The sequence below is a fragment of the Hordeum vulgare genome, chromosome 7H (genome assembly GCF_904849725.1).
Source record: "Hordeum vulgare subsp. vulgare chromosome 7H, MorexV3_pseudomolecules_assembly, whole genome shotgun sequence".
Lineage (NCBI taxonomy): Eukaryota > Viridiplantae > Streptophyta > Magnoliopsida > Poales > Poaceae > Hordeum > Hordeum vulgare.
Window position 1 is genome coordinate 141,263,942 of NC_058524.1, and position 23,611 is coordinate 141,287,552.

The 23,611-nt window shown below is 43.9% G+C and overlaps 1 pseudogene; it reads left to right on the forward strand.

Moving 5' to 3' along the window:
- Positions 1–9,343: 9,343 nt before the first annotated feature.
- Positions 9,344–23,611, forward strand: part of LOC123408501 — a 40,528-nt pseudogene continuing 26,260 nt past the window's right edge.

A 23,611-nucleotide genomic window follows, 5' to 3' on the forward strand; every position in this document is an offset into this window, starting at 1 on the left:
AACATTGCCTACTGATTCCGGCACCAGAGATGGACGTGCGCAGGAGGAACGGAGGCGGCGGCGATTTGTGGAGAGAGAGGGAGTGGGGAGAGCAGGAGGATAAAGGGGATCGAGGGAGCTATGCGGGAGATATTGAAGAGTGGAATTCCTAGGGCGTTCCTCTGATTTCTAGTTTTCCACAATTTTATCAACCTTTGCACTGAATGGAGCCGAAAATAATTTAGGAGGATGCTACGCATTCGTCGGCTGATCTTTTAAAAAGATCAGTCGGGTCGTGAGCCGTTCGATTGTGTATGCGTGAGCCGTCAGTTCCTTTTCTCTTATTTCTTGCAACAATGTTTTTGTTGCACAATCTCTTTTTCTCTAATTTCCGCAACAAGATCTTTGTTGTAGAATCTTTTTTATCTAATTTTTGCAACAATACTTTTGTTGCGGAATCTTTAGTTGTCTAATTTTTTGTGGAAACACATCTAGAATATTTTTTGCGACGTAGGTTGTTATATAATATTTTCTGCAACAAAGATCATGTTGCGAAAACATTTGTAGATTTTTTTCAACAATTTTCTTATAGAGTATTTTCTGCAATAAAGGTCATGTTACAGAAATGTTTGTAAAATTGTTTTACAGTAGAAGTCATGTTGCAGAAAATGCTTTGTAATAAATGCTTTGTTGTAGAAAATTTGTGCAACCAAGATAATGTTGCAGAAAATTTGTGCAACAAAGATAATGTTGCAGAAAATTTGTGCAACAAAGATAATGGTTCAGAAACTATACAGCGGCGACGGCTTGCCTTGCGGAGGTGGGCCGACGGGCGGTGCAGTTCGTGCAGTTCATGGATGGCATGCCTTGAAGAAAGGGAGAAGGCAAGGAAAAAAGATGTGGCCGGAAGTAAACGAGAAGATAAGGTTGGACGCGAACCGGTGTGCTGGCCCACTTGGACACGCATCTCCGATGCGAGGCGGCGGATGAGGAAGAGAAAATTCGTTGGTTGTCGCTGAGAGTTTTCCAAATATTTAAGGTATCATCTATCCGTTGTAAAAAAATATTTCTATATTACGAGACGGAGGAAGCATTTTGTTCTCGGTTTTGGAGTCAGCTTATATGAAGTAACCGAGGAATTCTACATATGATCATTATCTAATGCCCAAGTGCAATCTCCGAGCCCTATTGCAAAGCAAGTGCATGATGTATTCTGCTCAACTCTCGACACCCAGAAAGCCGAAATGGGAAGAATTAGAAGGGCTAGGACCAGAAAAGCTAGCCGTTGCCGCCGCCGCCAAGAGAGCGGACTATCCAGCGCTCTTTTATGTTGGCTCTACTCCGTCGGTGATCTCTTGGTCGTCGATCATGAGGGGGGTCGTCGGTCCCGCGCGTGAGGCTCGTTTTATGTTTTAGGTTTAGACCTTAGTAGCTTAGGTTTTTGGATCATCTAACGTCTTGGCTTCGGTAGCGGCCACATCAATGCTAAATAAAGAAGCTCCGGGTTCTTCACCGGTCAAGCTATCATCTCTTTGGTTAGTGATGGATTTGGAAATCGGTCTGTTAAATTGGGGACATCGTGGCGGCGATGGCATCCTTGTGGTGGAGTTGTGTCCTCGGGCTCCACCGTGTGACAATGTGTGCTCTAGCGTTGGTGCGAAGCTTGGGAGGTAGTACAAGAGTGGATGCAGATTGTGGTCTTGATCAACGACATGTGGAAGACGGAACGTGTGTTGGGAATGTGGTTGATGGATGACATGTATGTTTCCTCCTTCGGCGTCTTAGTCGTGGTGGGGTGTTAGATATGGAGTTCGAAGGCATGTATGGGGTGTTGCCCCGGTCTGATTCTTCAACGGCAATGACTTCATCTTTGGTGAGCCATCTTGGAGGTCTAAAAAGCTGCATATCAACGATGGAGCCGCGTCGATCTCGAATGAGGAGGTGATCTGTCATTTTTTTTCTTTGATGGCCGTTGTGGTGGTGCCGGAGGCAGATGACAGACATTGGTGTCAAGCTCAATGATGTTTACTATCTTTTCAGTTTTGTCATGCCGGTCTTTACATAACTTGTAATTTGATCTTTATGATATAAATAAAATAAGTACGAGCAGGAAAAAAATATCGACACCCACGCAACGGATGCTTGGCTCTCGTGCGGAGTGTGCGACGGCAAACCAACCACACGAAGAGCATCTACAACGGGAACCCTCAAACCCTCGCCAAACGCACTGGCACGTCGTCCGGTCACTGCCCGGTCACAAAAATTCGACCCAGACCGGCCTCTCAAGCCGGCCTCAAACGCCCGGGCTAACCGTCACCCCCCATTTCTAGCCCAAATATGGGGCGATATGGGGGAGCCTAGGCACGCCCGCCACGTCGAACCCGACAGTCCGACCCTACTGCAAATTGCACCAAATCCACTTTCAGAACTATCGGATCCATTTCTTGTTTTCCTCTCTTCTTCCTCCCTGCCCCGTCCATCTCGCAGCTCCGCACCGCGCACGGTTCATTGCCCAGTAGCATATGACACCCCGACCGCTTGGTCAAAGGGATCATCTCTCCCGACCTCTCAGTGCAGGACATCGTCATCGGCCCGAAAGACACCGTGGTACGTACCACAACTCTCTGTTGTGCCTTGCGCCAGATATGTTCGACAGAAAGTCTAAAGGGAACCGATGGATTCCGATGCTTCGTCTGGCAAGGAGTATGGACAGACGGAGCTTCTTCAATTGATTCAAGATGAGTTCTTCAATTCATCAGATTCGAATGAAGAAGTGGACATGATGATGCTCATGAGCATGCAAGAGGAAATGGATCGGGAAGTGGAGCACATAATCGGGATAGGGTATCCGGAGCAAAGCTGCAAAAGGACTACTTTGATCTAGAACCAACTTTCTCGGATGATACATGTCCATGAGGCTTTGCAACGGGGAATCATGCATTGACACATGCGAAAACCATTGTTTTTGCACACTGTGGAGGGAGTGGAGGCACACGATGGATTTCGCATGCTTTCTTTGGAATGCCATATTCTCACAACGACATCAACGTGCTTCAACAATCTCTGGTGTTCAAGAGGCTTTGCAACGGGGAATCACCTCCGTGCAACTACATTGTCAACGTTTGAGACTACAACATGGGATATTATGTTGCCGGTGGCATATATCCTCAGTGGGCTGCATTTACGAACTCCATATCCGAAACACATGGCAGAAAACAAAAACACTTCTCAACAATGCAGGAATTAGCTAGGAAGGATGTGGAGATGACTTTTCGAGTGCTCCAAGTGCGTTGGGGAATTGTTCGTGGGGCTGCAATGATGTGGGAATAAGAAACTTTGTGGCAGGTGATGACATGTTGTGTTATTTTGCACAATATGATCATAGAGAATGAGGGTGATGGTGTAGCCCAAACTAAAGATTTTGAAGCACCTCGAGAACAAGTTGAAATCTTTGAAGATCAAGATGCAATGCAGCTTATGAATTTTCTACAAATGCATTAGAACTTCCAAGATCATAACGTGCACACGCAACTACTCAATGATCTTGTGAACTATATGTGGACCCATAATGGAAATCAAAGAGCAGATGATTGATTTTGCATGTCAGGATCCCGATCCTAAGCCATACGAATCTAGCATGTAAGACATCATATCACTTTGTGAGCTCATGCACGGTAATCCCCATGGCTACCACCTTACCTTGGTCGGGACTGCTTGCGCCTTTTGTCTCACGTATATGAATATGTCGTTAGCAATCATATGTGAGAGAACCCGGGTCAACATGACTAGTTGTAGACCCAAGTGGCACAACCATACAGGAACATGCATACATAACCGAGCAATGCAGGTGTCGGTCATTAGCGTGCGTAGACGAGTCGTAGCAAGTTACATGCACTCCATTACACCGCGTAACATTTCCCCATATGGATAGACATAGCAGCGAAGAAGGATACATGCCGGTCAATCAATGTGTTCGGAGTAGTAGAAAGCTACCAGGGCTTAGTGGAAGCACAAAGAGGCATTTTCCTGTAGAGCAGGCTACCATAGGCACACAACTAGGTGTCGAATCCCACACATAGAGTGCACTTCAAACATACACACAATATGCACGATATGTGTAGATACAACATGGCATCACAACATAACTCTAGAACAAATCATTTATTTAGAAGGCTCCGAGGAGCCAACATAGTATAATGTTACAAGCAGGATGTCACATGACCCAACATTTACAACATACAAAAAACAAGCGGAAGTTACACGTCTGGGTACACACATGTACTAAAAATGGCTGGAAGAGCCTGAAAAGCTACAACTACGCTACTAGAGGAGCCATACCACTATCATCGTTCCCAAGCTAATCCGTCGATGTCAACACCAAGTGGAAAACGTAAAGAGAGTAACGTCTATGTATGCAAAAAAGCATCAGTGAGTACGAAAGTACTCAGCAAGACTTATATCGGAACTAATTACTTATGCATCATGTATCAATGAACGAGATGGTGGGGTTTGCTGCAGAAATGCCATCTTTGACCTTTGGCTAATCTAGACTGCGACGAAGTATCATACCTCTCTCTCGTCTCCCTACGAGAGAGCGCACACGAGTCCATCTAGCTAGTCATTGTACAATACGCCACTACGTATCCTCTCTCGTCTTCCTACGAGAAGGCCATCCATAGCAATCACACTTATCTTCCACATTTTAGAGTATCCATTAAAATTATCTATGAACTATGCAAGTCTACAAGTAGTGCATATCCGAGGGCGCGACTATTCGAATAGATAGTTACCCTCCAGGGGTGTACTTCATCACACATGCTTGTGCCACTTATCACCACGTGCACATAAAACAAGCACCTCAGCAACCTTCAAGCGGAAGCCCAGCGAGGGAGTCGGCCACGGACGTTAACTTACAATGACTCACGTCCAAGGGAGTCGCCTATCTGAGCTCGAACCGGTAATGGAAGTCCGGCTGAGTTTTATAACATGGCCTCAAACGATGTGAGCAGGGCCTCAAGTTAGTCCCGAGTGCGCCGTTCATCCACTTCGCAGGTTGTGCCACAACCTATGAACGTTTCGAACTACTGCAACTCCTTGACTTAGAACAAAGTAGTTAATAGGCCGAGACAGCTCGAGTTATCGGAGCCCAATGTGCGGTAGTATCTAGTCTTGGAACACCAACACAATATATCAGGTCCTAAGTGTGGCATCAATAAGACAATCCACCATGTACTCCTACACGTCCTCTCATCGCTACCTTTACCAAAACATGTTCACACGCTTAACTCTCACCAATAGGACATGTTCATTCCAACTCATCATCCAGATGGTCAAACCAACTCAACTCTAAGCGTAGCAAGCAAAACAGGGTAATGGCACAACATGGCTCAAGCATCTACCAGGTATGTGAGGTTGCTTAGTTTACCTATTTGATATGACAATGAAAGGTCATGAAAAGGAACGGTTTCATCTACCGTAACACAAGTAACAGTTGAATCATGTTGTCCTAATGCATTGAAATGAGAGCAAGAGCGAGAGAGTGTGATTGTATCAAAATGTTCAAGGGGGGTTGCTTGCCTATTGACCAGAAGAACTCAGCTGTTCTTCGATGTCGTCGATAACTACGTCTCGCAAGTCTATCGACATCATCAAAGAAGGAAGAATTTAAGCACGGCAAATGATTAGAATGATGCATGAGTATGACATGTTAACATGTTGCTGGTTTTGTCTAATGCATGACCAGAAATTAAATGGAAGTTATTTGACCAATATAGATCAAATCTATCTCCATTTATAAGCATTTAAATGCCTTTAAGGAATTGACCTAAACAGTGTGTATAAGTTGCTCAAACATGCATGAAAATGATGCCATCAAATTCCTTGAACTTTTCTAAAAAAATTCATATATAATTTATTTCACTTGGAGCTATTGATTAATTTCTATGAATTTTTGCAGTTTAGGTTATTTTCTGGAATTTTCCTCTTTTTAAATCCAAAAAACACTAGTTACGTCGGCCTAGCGTCATCACCGCGTGAGAAGGTCAAACACGCCAGGACCAGGTCAAACCTGACCAGTGGGGTCCACTCGTTAGTGACCCAGGGGCTAATCCCGCGCTCACTGGGGTTTCACCCACTACTAGGGCCCACCGTTAGTGTTAGGGCCAGTTTAATTAGCGCTAATGAAGTTCCCGACGACCGGGGCCCACCGGTTAGTGGCTTAGGCCGGCGAGGTCCTTGCCGGCGACCACTGGACGCGGCGGAGTCCTCTCAAGAGGCCGGGGGAATGATGGAGGAGGGCACTGGGGCGAAGCCCAGGCTCGCCCGCATCCAGGGGCACATGTTGCTGGTCGCGGGGGCGTCAAAACTCATCGGCAACGGGCCCACGGCGGTGACCGGAGCTCGGCCACGGCGGCGCTAGCGATAGGGTACGCAGAGAAGCTGGGGAGGAAGGGCAAACAAGGCGGCGGCTCACGCCGGTTCCGATGGCGGCGATGGTGAGGTCGGAGGAGCTCCCTAGCCAGCGCATTCGACAACGGCGTATAGCGGCTGAGGCGAGGAAGACTGCGACGTCCTTGGCATTATGGTGCTCCCAGTGACTCCTGGCTCCACGTTGAGGTCGAGGGGGTCGCGGAGGAGCTCGGGGGTGCGACGACCGGACAAGGGGCAGGCCCTAGCTACGCGGGCGGCTGCGGCAAGCTCGAGCAAAGCTCGGCCATGGTGGGAGAGAAAGAGAGAGCGGAGAGTGATGACTAGGGGAGGGAATGAGCTCGAGGGGTCCTGGGGGTGGTCTGGGGTGGATAGGGATGCAGGGGAGGCCGCTAGCACGATGTAGGAGGTGGCGTGGTGTCTCGCCGTGCTCGCCTTCCCCTCTGCCTACTCGGAGAGGTGGAAGACGACTCTGCCCCTAGGCTGGGCCGCTTCTGTAGCAGGTAAGCCCAGGTAGGTTTTCTGCATTTTTCTTATTTTATTTTATTTTCTATTTCTGACATTTGTTCTGGCTTTAGAAAAAATATATAAAACCATTTATAAAAATCTTGAAAATTATTATGTGATCTACATGGAATTAGCCAGTGCCACACATAATAAATTTCAGAATATATGGAGCTATATTATATTTATAGTAAATATAATTCCATTGCAAATAAATATTTGTTTAATTCAAAAGCCTAAAATAAAATGTTTTTGTTATTCTAAAATATTGGTTGACATTTTAAACTCATGCTAACATTTTATTAGAATACCATAGACATGTTCTTGGATTTGTTTGAAGGAATTTTTATATTACTTATTTGACAAAAATTCCTTGTGAGGCTTGATCACTTCATCAATTCATTTTAACAAGAAATTAAAAATATATGCATAAATGCATTAGCAATCATAATTAAACTAGGGTTCTGATAGTGGACTTCAAATAAAATTGATGTAAATATTTTTTTATGTACGGTATCAACATTTATTTTATATTTATTATCGGATGATTAACGTGTATGTCTTCGTATGGATTTAAGAGTCTGCATATAAAATATGTGAATGCATAGAGTGAAAAATAAGAGACCATCCGAATGCCCACAGATGTAACCGGACACGTCCGTGGTGGACGTATATGGAGCGGATTTGGCGAGTCCGGCTCCAAGCATCGAGGCGGCAAGCTAGGCTCCGAAAGCGGCGACATCACATACACGACTGCTGGGATTCAAGATTTTCGTGGAGTACAATTTGGCGGTGATGGACGACAACGGCGACAAATCGAGAAGGTCGTACATGGTATTTCTTTCTGTTGATTTTTTAACATAAACTCGCAAAGCTATTTTTCAACCGCTACATAATTTACAGGGACGATAAGAGATTTTCAAGGTGATCGGTCCCTAAGATAATGTATATTTTGCTAGTTTGTGGGTCTCGTCATTCAAAGTTCTGAACTCGTGTGAGAAATTACAAAAAATAAAAAACCTAGACAACTCTTTAATCTGAAGCACAACTATTCCCTTTTAATATGGTTTCTACAGCATTCTTGCAAATAGATGCTACAGAGACTTTGTAAATATATAGGTCATTCGTCAATACAATAACCTCTCTGATCGCTAGTACTTCTATGGTCTCATGATCATCTATATTTCTGAAAAAAACAGAGGATGCTCCTTGAAAATTGCACACCTCATGACATATTGCTGCAACGCCCCCATGCCACCCCTTCTCGACACCGCGGCAGTTTCTTTCTATTGATGTTACTCATGTCAGGACACTCAGGTTAGAACAAGCAGCAACACGATGGTCTCGTATGCTAAGGGCATGTACAATGATGCTATCTTAAGAGCGCCGCATAGGATAAATAATGTGGTTAAGGAAAAAGATCTTGAAAAAAAGGCTTTGCCTTCTCTTATTTAAAAGAAGAAAAGAAGTGGTCTCTTAACACAATATATCTCATCATGTTTTTAGGAATAACTAATTATAAAGGATGAGACTAAGAGATGATCCATTGTAGATTTTTTTTATCGTCTTTAAATTACATGTAATATTTAAGATAAGACTATCTTATCAACCATTATACATGCCCTAACAAACTACAAGAATCCTATGCTAACAAACTACAAGGACCAACAGGCTGTTCTTTCGCCAGGGCTGAGGTCGAGAAGACGCCACCGTCTCGAAACGCAAGAGTATTTTGAAACGTGGCGGACCCTTTAACAGTCATCATTAACAAGATCAAGAAGGAGGTATCGCTTTGAGTCTGGGCGAATGCCATGCATCTGAGTTTTTTTTTTGGATGAAGCATCTGAATATTGTAATATCGTGAGAGTAATCTTTCTTCTTTTGCCGTTAGCGGCATGTGTCTAAAACTCTCCTCTTAATAATGAAATGACAAGTCTTTTGTCTTGTTTAAAAAAAAATGCTAATGCACGCAACATCACAGTTTTTTTTTTCTTTGAGACTCTCGATTTGGAAGCCCTCGAATGAAGCTGGCTCCCGCAGCGCCGATATCCAGTCCTAAAACCAAAGAATCAAATCAAGAATACAAACACCAGGCCGAGATACCGAAGAGAAATGACGCGCGGCCTCTTACCCAATCACCAACGCGAACTGAGCTACTTAATCATGTGCCTCCAATCCAGCTCCGACGGTCCACATGATCATACCACGCACGGTATCACCAGATATTCACTCGCGGCGAGGTAGGCTCCCACAGTTGCGACACCACATACACGGATATAGCGATACACGGACTGCGATTCGAGATTTTGGAGGAGTACGATTCGACGGCGAGGGTCAACAGCAACAGCAACAAATCGAGCAGACCGTACCTGGTATCTGTTTCTATTGATGTTACGCATGTCAGGACAGTCAGGTTTGAACAAGCAGGAACACGATGGTCTCGTATGCTAACAAACTGCAAGGACCAACAGGTTGTTCTTTCGCCGGTGCTGAGGCCGAGAAGGCCGCCACCGCCGAAACAAAGGCCAAGCCCACTCCAAACTTCACGTTTGAGAAAGACGTCACCTATTCATTGTGTGGTCCATGAGCTGTTGGCTGTTGCTCCTTCGTCTTCAGCATCCCGTCCTGTGTTGAAACCTCAGCACGTGGCTGTGTTTAACGCGGAGCTTATATGTGGTCGAGTCAGAGTTGCCGGTGGCAGGACCCATGGGTGATGACACCGACGCTTGTTGCTTGTGCTAGCTCTTGGCATTTCTCAAAATGGCATATCTCGAATTTGAGTTATTTTCTCTCCTATTACCGTGTCTTGTCCGTAAGGAGTGTTTTTGCGCATATTGCGATAATTAATTGAGCGCTTCTAAGAGAAGATTTTAAATCGTCTAACTTCCCGTTCGGTCACCCATCCTCTCACTGCTTCAGACCTAGCACGCTTAACTTTCTGGTTCTATCGCCGCTATTTGCCAAGTCTGCACTCGTTGTTTTCCTGACAATTGTAAGCTATCAATGCTAAACAACCTGGGGTCTTGATGTCATGTCACATGATTTAGTGTTTTAAATTCAAATAATTATTAAAATAATTAAAATAACTAATAATAATAGTGAATTTTAATGAAAACAACCTAATTATTAAAATAAAATTATTTTTTCTTATTTTTCTGGAAAAAACTTCTTTTTCAAAAAACTTTTTTTACATTTGGAATTTTGAGTATGTCAGAAAACTTCACCGGGGAAGCCCGGGTGAAATCGAGTCCCAATTTTTTCTCTAGTTTTTTTATATAATAAACATTTTTTTGAGGTTGTATGCAAAAGTTATGGACGTTTTACATTTTTTTCCTTTTTTTGTAAAAACGTTCAAAATTCATATCTCAAAATATCTATACCAACTAGACACTAAAACCTAACTACATCTCAGAGGATTTTATTTTTTGAAGATTTTATCATTTTTGTTTATTTTTTACAAAACTAAAAAAGACGGTCCACCGGGGAGAGGCGGTGGGTTGAGTTTGAAAATTTTAGAATCTCCCTTTGGCCAAGAGTCCAATCATACCCGTCGACTACATCTGTTAGCACCGTCCCCGCTAGAGTCATAACTAAGGTTAACCAAGCTAGAGTTAACCCTTTCTAACTTTATTTGCTATGTTGAGGTAAATGACCCTGAAATTAAAAAGCACTATAATGAACTCTGAAAATGTTGAAACTTGACATGGTATCATCATTTCATCCACATAGCTTGTGCTAAAAAGTTGATAGGGTTACGGCAAAAACTGGATGCACTTCGTGTATAAACTGGACCATGTCCTTCGAAGTATCAAGGTTTCACACGAAAACCCATCTGCTACAAAGACATTTTATTTTTTTACTTATTTCAAAACCACATCCTAAAATTTCAACCCTTTATAACTTCATTTGTTGTTTTTCATGCATTTAATGATTTTTTGATCTAAATGACCCTGAAATTGAAAAGCCCGGCAAATGAACTCTGAAAAGGTTAAAACTTGACATGATACCATCATTTCACCCACATAGCATGTGCTAAAAAGTTGTGATGGTTATGACAAAAACTGGATGCACTTCGTGTACAAAATGCATCATCTCCTTCGAAGTATCAAGGTTTCAGACGAGAACCCATCTGCTACAAAGGCATATTATTAAAATTATTTTAACTCCACACTTTTTATGTATTTAATATGCACCATACTACAACATGTTAAAATCTATAAAAAGAACTAATTAAAAATAGTAAGAAACAACAACTAAATGACTAAAACAACTATATATGCAAAACAGTATTGTTTTAATTAAAATCCTAATTTAAATTATTCTAAAAATAAGCAAATAAAAACTATTGTAAACTCAAGTTATTCACAATTTGCAAAAATAATTAAATTAAAAACTATTTTAAACTCAAGTTATTCACAATTTGGGTTTGAAGAAATTTGTTAAAGTTCAAATTTAAACCACTCAAATTTGAAAACTAATAGCATAAACAGAAGCTAGGCAAAATTTTGAATCTAATGCAAAAAAGAATCACTCAAAAAGATCATATATCCTAAAAGATATAAGTAATTTAAAACAGAAACTACAAACAGAAAACAAATTTAAAAAAACAAAATAATAATTCAAAACCCGTTTAGTCCCGGTTCGTGTCTCGAACCGGGACTAAAGGTCTACCCTTTAGTCTCGGTTCAAGACACGAACCGGCACTAAAGCCTCCAAACCTTTTAGTCCCGGTTCGAGACACGAACCGGGAGTAAAGGTCCCATTTGAACCGGGACTAATATCCGACCGGCGTCCTTACTACTCGAACCGGGAGTAATGCTAACATTAGCCCGGGTCGTAATGGAACCGGGACTAATGTGTAAATCGAGCTGGGACGAAAGCCCTTTTTTCTACTAGTGAAGTCATCAAATAAAGCTTTCCTAGTCGATGAAAACATATTCTTTCATTGAATGCATGTCATCAAAATGTCTGAAATAAATCTAGAAAAATGCGAGCATTGATGCCATTGTCTTTCTAACCATTCAACAACCATCTCATAAATATAAGCTTTTTTCAAGCAAAATAATATGTTTACTAAAATGAGATGAAGCCATGTGATAGAAAGAAAGACCATCTCATAAACATTAGCTTAAGCTCCTGATCGGCCCGAGCATTGTTAAATGGTTCTTTTATTTGTTAGAACACAAGTACATAAAAATAAAGTACTAAATTAAACCAGAATTATCTAGTCATATATAACATGAGTAAGTTAATCTATACAATATTTCACTAATAAAGGAAGATGATGTTCTTGGTCTGTAAAAATATTTAGATCAACTACAATTGCGCGATCGAGACGGACGTTCGTATTGTTAGTATTTTGTTCGTTTAGATCGTCCAACGGATATTCATGTCCGCTTTTTAAAATGGATCAGTGTTTACGTCCAATACTGTCATGACCGATTTTTAAGGCGATGCGAAAAAACTACGGCATAACTATTTTAAAAATACAAAACATTAATTAAACATTAATGTCAGCCTTAATGGTCAACGGTAGTCCACGAGTCCATCATACATTAATTATAAACATGAAATTAAACATCAAACTAGAGGCGCGCTGCCCTAGGCGTCCTCCTCGTCGTGCTCATTGGGGCCGGTGAGGTTAACGAGCGTTGTCTCCAGGTTAGCCTAGGTGAACGCCGTCTCCCTGGCGGGCGACGTCTGCATCACCGTTGGTTGGGCACTCGCTCGACGCTCCTCCTCGTCCGCCTCGGCCTCGCACTCCAGCTTCCCGAGCTGCCGCCCCTCCAATCCCTCCTCCGCAAGCAGTCGTTGCTACCAGTGCTTAACGTAGAGCCGCTCCTGTGCTGGCATCGTCCTCAACCAGATGGGTGGCGCGCTGACCCACTCATGCACTATGCCGTCCCGCACGTACGTCTCCCCTATGCGGAGGCCCTACTCAAGCTTGGTTGGGGAGGGCGGGGCCAGCGGAGGCCAGACACAGTCGCTCGCAGCAGAGAGCGCCAAAACCTCCGCCAACCACGCCTGGTAAGCTGCCTCGTCCTTCTCCTCCTTGTGTTGCTTTTCCTCCTCGCTCTCACGGAGGGCAGACGCCAGCGCCTCTTCGTAGGCGGCCTCCTGTTGGAAATATGCCCTAGAGGCAATAATAAAGTTGTTATTATTATATTTCGGGTTCATGATAATTGTCTATAATTCACGCTATAATTGTATTAACCAGAAACCGTAATACATGTGTGAATATATAGATCATAATGTGCCCCTAGTGAGCCTCTAGTTGGCTAGCTCGTTGATCAATGGATGATCATGGTTTCTTGATCATGGACATTGGATGTCATTGACATTGGATGATCCTAAGCATAGCACTAGATCGTGTTGTTCGTCTGCTAAAGCTTTTCTATTGTCAAGTATCATTTCCTCAGACCGTGAGATTGGGCAACTCCCGGATACTGTAGGAGTGCTTTGGGTGTACCAAACGTCACAATGTAACTGGGTGATTATAAAGGTGCACTACGGGTATCTCCGAAAGTGTCTATTGAGTTGTACGAATTGAGACCGGGATTTGTCCCTCCGTGTGATGGAGAGGTATCTCTAGGCCCACTCGGTAATCTAACTCATTGTTACTAAGGGGTTAGCCACAGGATGATGTGTTACGAAACGAGTAAAGAGACTTGCCAGTAACGAGATTGAACAAGATATAAGGATACCGACGATCGAATCTCAGGCAAGTATCATACCGATGGACAAAGGGAATTGCATACGGGATGGATTGAATCCTTGACATCGTGGTTCATCCGATGAGATCATCGTGGAACATGTGGGAACCAACATGGATATCCAGACCCCGCTGTTGGTTATTGGCCGGAGAGATGTCTCGGTCATGTCTGCATGTCTCCTGAACCTGTAGGGTCTACACACTTAAGGTTCGATGACGCCAGGGTAATAGGGAAATAGTGTACGTGGTTACCGAAGGTTGTTTGGAGTCCCAGATGAGATCTCGAATGTCACGAGGAGCTCCGGAATGGTCCGGATGTAAAGATTTATATATAGGAAGTGAGATTTTGGTCACCGGAAGTGTTTCGGGCATCACCGGTAACGTACCGGGACCACCGGAAGGGTTCCGGGGGTCCACCGGGAGGGGCCACCAGCCCCAAGAGGCTTCATGGGCCAAAAGGTGGAAGGGGACCAGACCAATGTGGGCTGGTGTGCCGTCCCCTCTCAGCCCAAGGCGCAACGAGAGGTGGAGGGGGCAAACCCTAGGCGCAGGAGGGGCCCAAGGCCCACCTAGGGCGCCGCCCTCCTCTCCCTGCCCTGGCCGCCACCTCCCTGGCCATCTAGGGCTGACGCCACCCCTAGGGAGGGAACCCTAGGGGTGCGCACCCTCTCTCCTTCCCTCCTATATATACCCAAGGTATTGGGGCTGATTTGAGACACGAAAACTCTCTCTCTCGGTGCAGCCCTACCCCTCTCTCTCCTCGTCCTCCGCATAGCTTAGCGAAGCTCTGCCGGAGAACCACGTAGCTCCACCGCCACCATGCCGTCGTGCCGTCGGAGCTCTCTACCTCAACCTCTCCTTCCTCCTTGCTGGTTCAAGGTGTTGGAGACGTCACCGGGCTACACGTGTGTTGAACGCGGAGGTGTCGTAGTTCGGCACATAGATCGGAATCCACCGCGATATGAATCGATGCGAGTACGACTCCATCAACCGCGTTTATAGCAACGCTTCCGCTTAGCGATCTTCAAATGTATGAAGATGTTCTACAACCTCTCTCGTTGCTAGTTTCTCCATAGATATATCTTTGTATGGCGTAGGAATTTTTTTGAATTTACCGCGATCCCCAACAGTGGCATCCGAGCCAAGGTTCTATGCGTAGATTCTATGCACGAGTAGAACACAAAAGTTATGGGCGCTGATTTGTCAACTTTCTTGCCGTTACTAGTCTTATCTTTTTTCGGCAGTATTATGGGATGAAGCGGCCCGGAACGACCTTACACGTACGCTTACGTCAGACTGGTTCCACCGACAAACATGCACTTGGTGCATAATGTGGCTAGAGGGTGTGTGTTTCTCCCACTTCAGTCGAATTGGATTTGATGAAAAGGGCCCTTATGAAGGGTAAATAGCATTGGCATATCAACGTTGTGGCTGTCACGTAGGTGAGAAACATTCTTTATAGAAACCCAAACCAGCCACGTAAAACTTGCAACAACAATTAGAGGACGTCTAACTTGTTTTTGCAGGGTATGCTATGTGATGTGATATGGCCAAAAGGATGTGATGTTAAATTTGTGATGTATGATATTGATCATGTTCTTGTAATAGGATTCATGACTTGCATGTCGATGAGTATGACAACCGGCAGGAGCCATAGGAGTTGTCTTAATTTATTCTATGAGATGCAATGCCATGTTGATTACTTTACTTTATCGCTAACGGTTAGCTATAGTAGTAGAAGTAATAGTTGGCGCGACGACTCCACGGAGACACAATGATGGACATGATGATGATGAATATCATTGTGTCATGCCGGTGACGATGATGATCATGGTGCCCCGAAGATGGTGATCAAAGGAGCAAGATGATATTGGCCATATCATGTCACTATATGATTGCATGTGATGTTTATCACGCTTTACATCTTATTGCTTAGAACGACGGTAGCAAATATAAGATGATGCCTCATTAAAAAATTTTAGAAAAGTATTCCCCTAAGTGTGCACCGTTGCGAAGGTTCGTTGTCTCGAAGCACCACGTGTTGATCGGGTGTGATAGATTCTAACGTTCGCATACAATGGGTGTAAGCAAGTTTACACACGCAGAACACTTAGGTTGACTCAACGAGCCTAGAATGTACAGACATGGCCTCGAATATGAGAGACCAAAAGGTCGAACCTGAGTTGTATGGTTGATGCAATTAGCATGGAGATGCTCACCATTGACGACCAGTCCGTCTCACGTGATGATCAGACACGGGCTAGTCGACGTGGATCATGTAACACTTGGATGACTAGAGGGATGTCGATCTAAGTGGGAGTTCATTAGTAATTTGATTAGATGAACTTAATTATCATAAACTTAGTCTAAAATTGTCTTTACAAATATTGTAGATCCAGTGGCCAACGCAAATGTCCCATTCAACTTCAACACGTTCCTAGAGGAAACTAAGCTGAAAGATGATGGGAGCAACTATGCGGACTGGGCTCGTAACTTAAAGCTCATCCTCATAGCTTCCAAGAAGGCATATGTCCTTGATGCACCGCTAGGTGAACCTCCCGTTCCCGCGGCAACCCAGGACGTTAGGAACGCCTCGCAGTCGCGGAGTGGTGACTACTCTCTCGTTCAGTGCGGCATGCTTTACAGTTTAGAACCGGGGCTCCAAAGGCGTTTTGAGCAACATGGAGCATATGAGATGTTCGAGGAGCTGAAACTTATTTTTCAAGCTCATGCCCAGGTCGAGATATATGAAGTACCCGAAAAGTTCTTTAGCTGTAAGATGGACGAGAATAGTTCTGTCAGTGAGCACATACTCAGAATGTCTGGGTTGCACAACCGCTTGACTCAACTGGGAGTTGAACTTCCAGATGATGAGGTCATTGACAGAATCCTCCAGTCGCTTCCACCTAGCTACAAAGACTTTGTGATGAATTACGACATGCAAGGGATGGAGAACAGTATTCCCGAGTTGTATTCAATGCTGAAATTTGCACAGGTAGAAATCAAGAAAGAGAATCAAGTGTTTGATGGTCAATAAGACCACCAGTTTCAAGATGGCAAGGGTAAGAAAAGCTTCAAGAAAGACGGCAAAGCTATTGCCGCGCCCGATAAGCTAGTTGTCGGGAAGAAGTCAAAGGAAGGACCTAAGCCTGACACTGAGTGCTACTACTGCAAGGGAACGAGTCACTTGAAGCGGAATTGCCCCAAGTACTTAGCGGACAAGAAGGTCGACAACGTCAAAGGTATATGTGATATACTTGTTATTAATGTGTACCTTACCAGCGCTCGTAGTAGCTCCTGGGTATATGATACCGGTGTTGTTGCTCACATTTGGAACTCTAAGCAGGAACTACGGAACAAGTGTAGGCTGGCCAAGGACGAGGCGACGATGCGCGTCGAGAATGGTTCCAAGGTCGATGTGATCGCCGTCGGCACGCTACCTTTACATCTACCTTCAGGATTAGTTATAAACCTTAATAATTGTTATTTAGTACCAGATTTGAGCATGAACATTGTATCGGGATCTCGCTTGATGCAAGATGGCTACTCATTTAAATCTGAGAATAATCGTTGTTCTATTTATATGAGTGCAATGTTTTATGGTCATGCCGTGCAGGTTAATGGTTTATTCCTGATGAATCTCGATTGTGATGTCACACATATTCATAGTGTGAGTACCAAAAGATGTAAAGTTGATGATGATAGTCCCACATACTTGTGGCACTGCCGCGTTGGTCATATCGGCGTAAAGCGCATGAAGAAACTCCATACAGATGGACTTTTGGAGTCACTTGATTTTGAATCATTTGACACATGCGAACCGTGCCTCATGGGCAAGATGACCAAGACTCCGTTCTCCAGAACAATGGAGCGAGCAACTAACTTGTTGGAAATAACACATACCAATGTATGCGGTCCAATGAGCGTTGAAGCTCGCGGTGGCTATCGTTATGTTCTCACTCTCACTGATGATTTAAGTAGATATGTGTATGTCTACTTAATGAAACACAAGTCTGAAACCTTTGAAAAGTTCAAGGAATTTTAGAGTGAGGTGGAGAATCAATGCGACAAGAAAATAAAGTTTCTACAATCTGATCGTGGAGGAGAATATTTGAGTCATGAGTTTGGCATACACCTACGGAAATGTGGAATTGTTTCACAACTCGTGCCGCCTGGCACACCGCAACGTAACGGTGTGTCTGAACATCGTAACCGCACTTTATTGGATATGGTGCGATCTATGATGTCTCTTACCAATTTACCGCTATCATTTTGGGGATATGCATTGGAAACTGTTGCATTCCCTTTATATAGGGCATCGTCTAAATCCGTTGAGACGACACCGTACGAATTATGGTTTGTCTAGAAACCTAAGCTATCGTTTCTTAATTTCGGGGCTGCGATGCTTACGTGAAGAAACTTCAACCAGAGAAGCTCGAATACAAAGCGGAAAAATGCGTCTTCATAGGATACCCTAAGGAAACTATTGGGTACACCTTCTATCTTAGATCCGAAGGCAAGATCTTTATTGCCAAGAACGGATCCTTTCTAGAAAATGAGTTTCTCTCGAAAGAAGTAAGTGGGTGGAAAATAGAACTGGATGAGGTAATTGTACCTCCTCTCGAACACAAGAGTAGCGCAGCACAAGAATTTTTTTTGAGGCGCCTGCACCAGCTAGAAATGAAGTTAATGATGATGATCACGAAACTTCGGATCAAGTTGCTATTGAACCTTGAAGGTAGACAAGGGTACGTTCCGCACCAGAGTGGTATGACAACCCTGACATGGAAGTCATGTTGTTAGACAATAGTGAACCTTTGAACTATGAAGAAGCGATGGTGGGCCCGGATTCCAACAAATGTCTTCAGGCGATGAAATCCGAGATATGATCCTTGTATGACAACAAAGTATGGACTTTGGTGGACTTTCCTGATGATAGGCGAGCCATAGAAAATAAATGGATCATGAAGAAGATGACTGGCTCAAATGGTAATGTGACCATGTATAAGGCACGACTTGTCGCCAAGGGTTATCGACAAGTTCAAGGGATTGACTACGATGAGACCTTCTCACCCGTAGCGATGCTGAAGTCGGTCCGGATCATGTTAGCAATTGCCGCATTTTATGATTATGAAATCTGGCAAATGGATGTCAAAACAGCATTCCTGAACGGCTTTCTTAAAGAAGAATTGTATATGATACAGCCGGAAGGTTTTGTAGATCCTATCAGTGCTAACAAGGTATGCAAGCTCCAGCGCTCCATCTATGGGCTGGTGTAAGCATCTCGGAGTTGGAACATTCGCTTTGATGAGGTGATCAAAGCGTTTGGGTTTATAATAACTTGTGGAGAAGCCTGTATTTACAAGAAAATGAGTGGGAGCTCTATAGCATTTCTCATATTATATGTGGATGACATATTGTTGAAGGCAAATGATATAGAACTATTGGAAAGCATCAAGACCTATTTGAATAAGAGTTTTCCAATGAAGGACCTTGGAGAAGATGCTTACATATTAGGCATCAAGATCTATAGAGATAGATCGAGACGCCTCATAGGTCTTTCACAAAGCACATACCTTGACAAGATATTGAAGAAGTTAAATATGGAGAAGGCTAAGAAGGGGTCCTTGCCTATATTGCTAGGTGTGAGGTTGAGTGGGACTCAACGACCGACCACGGCGGAAGATAGAGAAAAGTTGAGTACCGTCCCCTATGCTTCAGCCATAGGCTCTATCATGTATGCCATGTTGTGTACCAGACCTAATGTGAACCTTGCCGTAAGTTTGGTAAGGAGGTACCAGAGTGATCCAGGAGTGGATCACTGGACAGCGGTCAAGAATATCCTAAAGTACCTGAAAAGGACTAAATATATGTTTCTCGTTTATGGAGGTGCCGAAGAGCTCGTCGTAAAGGATTACGTCGATGCTAGCTTCAACACAGATCCGGATGACTCCAAGTCACAAACCGGATACATGTACATTTTGAATAATGGGGCAGTTAGCTGGTGCAGTTGCAACCAAAGCGTCGTGGCGGCATCTACATGTGAAGCGGAGTACATAGCTGCTTCGGAAGCAGCTCATGAAGGAGTCTGGATGAAGGAGTTCATCACCGACCTAGGAGTGATTCCAAGTGCGTCAGGCCCGATGAATCTGTTCTGTGACAACACTGGAGCTATTGCTATTGCAAAGGAGCCTAGGTTTCACCAGAAGACCAAGCACATCAAGCGTCGCTTCAACTCCATTCGTGGATACATCCAGGATGGAGATATAGATATTTGTAAAGTACATACGGATCTGAATGTCGCAGACCCGTTGACTAAACCTCTTCCACGGGCAAAGCATGATCAGCACCAGGACTCTATGGGTGTTCGATTCATCACAATGTAACTAGATTATTGACTCTAGTGCAAGTGGGAGACTGTTGGAAATATGCCGTAGACGCAATGATAAAGTTATTATTATTATATTTCCAGTTCATGATAATTTTCTATTATTCATGCTATAATTGTATTAACCAGAAACCATAATACATGTGTGAATATATAGATCACAATGTGTCCCTAGTGAGCCTCTAGTTGGCTAGCTCGTTTATCAATGGATGATCATGGTTTCTTGATCATGGACATTGGATGGCATTGATAACGGGATCACATCATTGGGGAATGATGTGTTGGACAATACCCAATCCTAAACATAGCACTAGATCATGTTGTTCGTCTGCTAAACCTTTTTTAATGTCAAGTATCATTTCCTTAGACCGTGAGATTGTGCAACTCCCGGATACCGTGGGAGTGCTTTGGGTGTACCAAACGTCACAACGTAACTGGGTTATTATAAAGGTGCACTATGTGTTGTGGTTTTGTCATGGCAGATGTCCTCGTGAACGGACTTAGTGAAGGAGCCATCGCACCTTGGTGGCGACTTAAAGGGGGTGAGCGGAAGCGAGACTCAGATTTACCCAGGTTCGGCCCCTCGTGTGGAGTTAAAGGCCTACGCCCTACTTTGTGTATATTGATGGTGGATTCGATTACAAGGATGGTGTAACTCGCCTGACGTATCTCTCGATGATTTCTAACTTGATCTATCTTCCCCAGAGACTCACCTTTATATACAAGTCGAGGACCTAGGGTTTACAAAAGTCCTGGCCACGTTACAAATCGTGGCCTTCCATATCTCTAAGTCTTCGTGTTTCCCAAGCTAGGAAACCTCCTTGGCGACTTATCTTCTTCATCAATCCTGAATCGCCATCTGGCTCATGGGCCCTGGCGGCCTTCTGAAGAATATCTCTCAACACGCCTCAGGCCTGGGCCAAGGCTTATACTAACCATGTATGTATGAGTCGCCGCTTTCCTGACCCGGCCCAAATAGGGCGGGTCACACCGTAGGTAATATCCCCAACATTAGGCCTAGATTGACTTGAATTTATTCATGCCAATGAACTTGCTCATCCTGGGTGACGCGTACTACTTCCATCCCTTTGATAAGTGACAAGCCGCCATCTCTCACAAATTCTTTGAGCCGCCAGGTTATTTATTGATGACATCACCTTTTCCTCCACTGCCGGGATTTGTTGACATAATTCCCAACGGATCTATTTTTGTCCTCATCTTGCTATCCCAAAAATCTAGGCGCCATTACTACTGGTTTTCAATCTGTCGCCTCTATTCCCGCGCCTACCGCTTTGTCTCCGGCCCTAGGCTTTTAAATAGCTACTGGGGGAAGGCAACGCCACCTACCCCGACTTACTTCTTCCAGACGCATCATCTTCTACAACCGCCCCTCGACTGCTTCGTCTGTGCCGAAGCTCTGTCGCAGATCATCGCCGTCCGGCCACTTCCTCGTCGGGCATCTTCTTCCGCCTCCACGTAAATCTCCCTTTCTCAGTAAAGGTAGATCCGAACCTTCGTATTTCTTAGGGCGCCATTAGAACTCCATGAACGCCTCATTTTCTTGCTTCTTCATCAAATCTAGATGCGGTATCATAGATCCATGAAATAATGATTGCGGTAGTTCTTGTTAAGTCTCCTATCAATCCATTGTTTCTCCGCAGCTCATAGATCTACGCACCGTATTTCATAGTGTTCTTCCGTGTTCTTGTAGTGCTCGATCCATCAGTCAACATTTATTTTTCTTTACTGGAAACTCCCGTAGATCCGGGAATTATCATTTGACGTTAGAAACATGTTTGTCTCCAATCAAGAATGTCCCTAAGGAAAAAACCCTTTTTAGAGCCGCAACCCCTCTCCTTTCACCATGGCGAGTTAGAACATTCCCATAGATACATCTTTGATCATTTTAGCTAGCGAGTCCGGATACGTCTCCAACGTATCTAGAATTTTTGATTGTTCCATGCTATTATATTATCAACTTGGGATGTCTTATATGCATTTATAAATGCCATTTTATATCATTTTTGGTACTAACTTATTAACTCACTGCCTAGTGCCAGTTTCTGTTTTTTCAGTGTTTTTCACCTTTTTCAGAAAAGAATATTAAACGGAGTCCAAACGGAATAAAACCTGCGGGATGATTTTTTCCATAACAGAAGATACGCACAGGACTTGAGAACCAAGGCAGGAGGTTTCCCGGGAGGTCAGGAGCCCCCTAGGCGCGCCCTAGGGGGGCGCCTAGCAGGCTCGTGGGCCACCATGGCTCCTTTGCCCTACCTCTTTCGCCTATAAATTTCCTAAAATCCCGAAACCTCCAAAGAGAGCCACGAAAATACTTATCCACCGCCGCAAGCTTCTGACTCCGCAAGATCCCATCTCGGAACCGTTCTGGTGCCCTGCCGGAGGGGGATTCGGACACGGAGGGCTTCTTCATCAACATCATTGCCTCTCCGATGATGCGTGAGTAGTTCACCGCAGACCTATGGGTCCATATCTAGTAGCTAGATGGCTTCTTATCTCTCTCTCGGATCTTCAATACAAATTTCTCCATGATCTTCTTTTGCGGTGTGTTTGTCGAGATCCGATGGATTGTGGATTTATGATCAGATTATCTATGAATATTATTTGAGTCTCCTCTGATTTGCATGATTTCGTATCCTTGTAATTCTCTTCGAGTTATGGGTTTCGTTTGGCCAACCTTCATAGCCATTCCGAGATATATTGCCATGCAACTTCCACTGTTCCGTCTCATGACATGTGCCATCACTTTCATATTGCCATTGCATGGTCGTAAGATAGCCGGCGAGATGTTTCAACGTCATACGCTAAGCTAGATCGTTGCACATCCCGGTACATAGCCGGAGGCATCATATAGAGTCATTATTGTTCTAAGTATTGAGTTGTAAGTAAATAAAAGTGTGATGATCATCATTATTAGAGCATTGTCCCATGTGAGGAAATAAAAAAAAGTCCAAAGATGCCCACCAAAAAAATGAAATGAAAAAAAGGCCAAAGAGCCCAAACAAAAAAATGATGAGAGAAAAAGAGAGAAGGGACAATGCTACTATCTTTTTCCACACTTGTGCTTCAAAATAGCACCATCTTCTTCATGATAGAGAGTCTCTTGTTTTGTCACTTTCATATACTAGTGGGAATTTTCATTATATAACTTGGCTTGTATATTCCAATGATGGGCTTCCTCAAAATTGCCCTAGGTCTTCGTGAGCAAGCAAGTTGGGTGCACACCCACTAGTTTTCTTTTTGAGCTCTCATACACTTATATCTCTAGTGCATCCATTGCATGGCAATCCCTACGCATTCACATTGATATCTATTGATGGGCATCTCCATAACCCATTGATACGCCGAGTCGATGTGACCATCTCCTCCTTTTTGTCTCACAACCTCCACCACACTCTATTCCACCTATAGTGCTATATCCATAGCTCACGCTCATGTATTGTGTGAGAGTTCAAAAAGTTTGAGAAAGTAAGAGTGCGAAAACAATTACTTGGCCAATACCGGGGTTGTGCATGATTTAAATTCGTTGTGTGGGGATGATGGAGCATAGCCAGACTATATGATTTTGTAGGGATAACTTT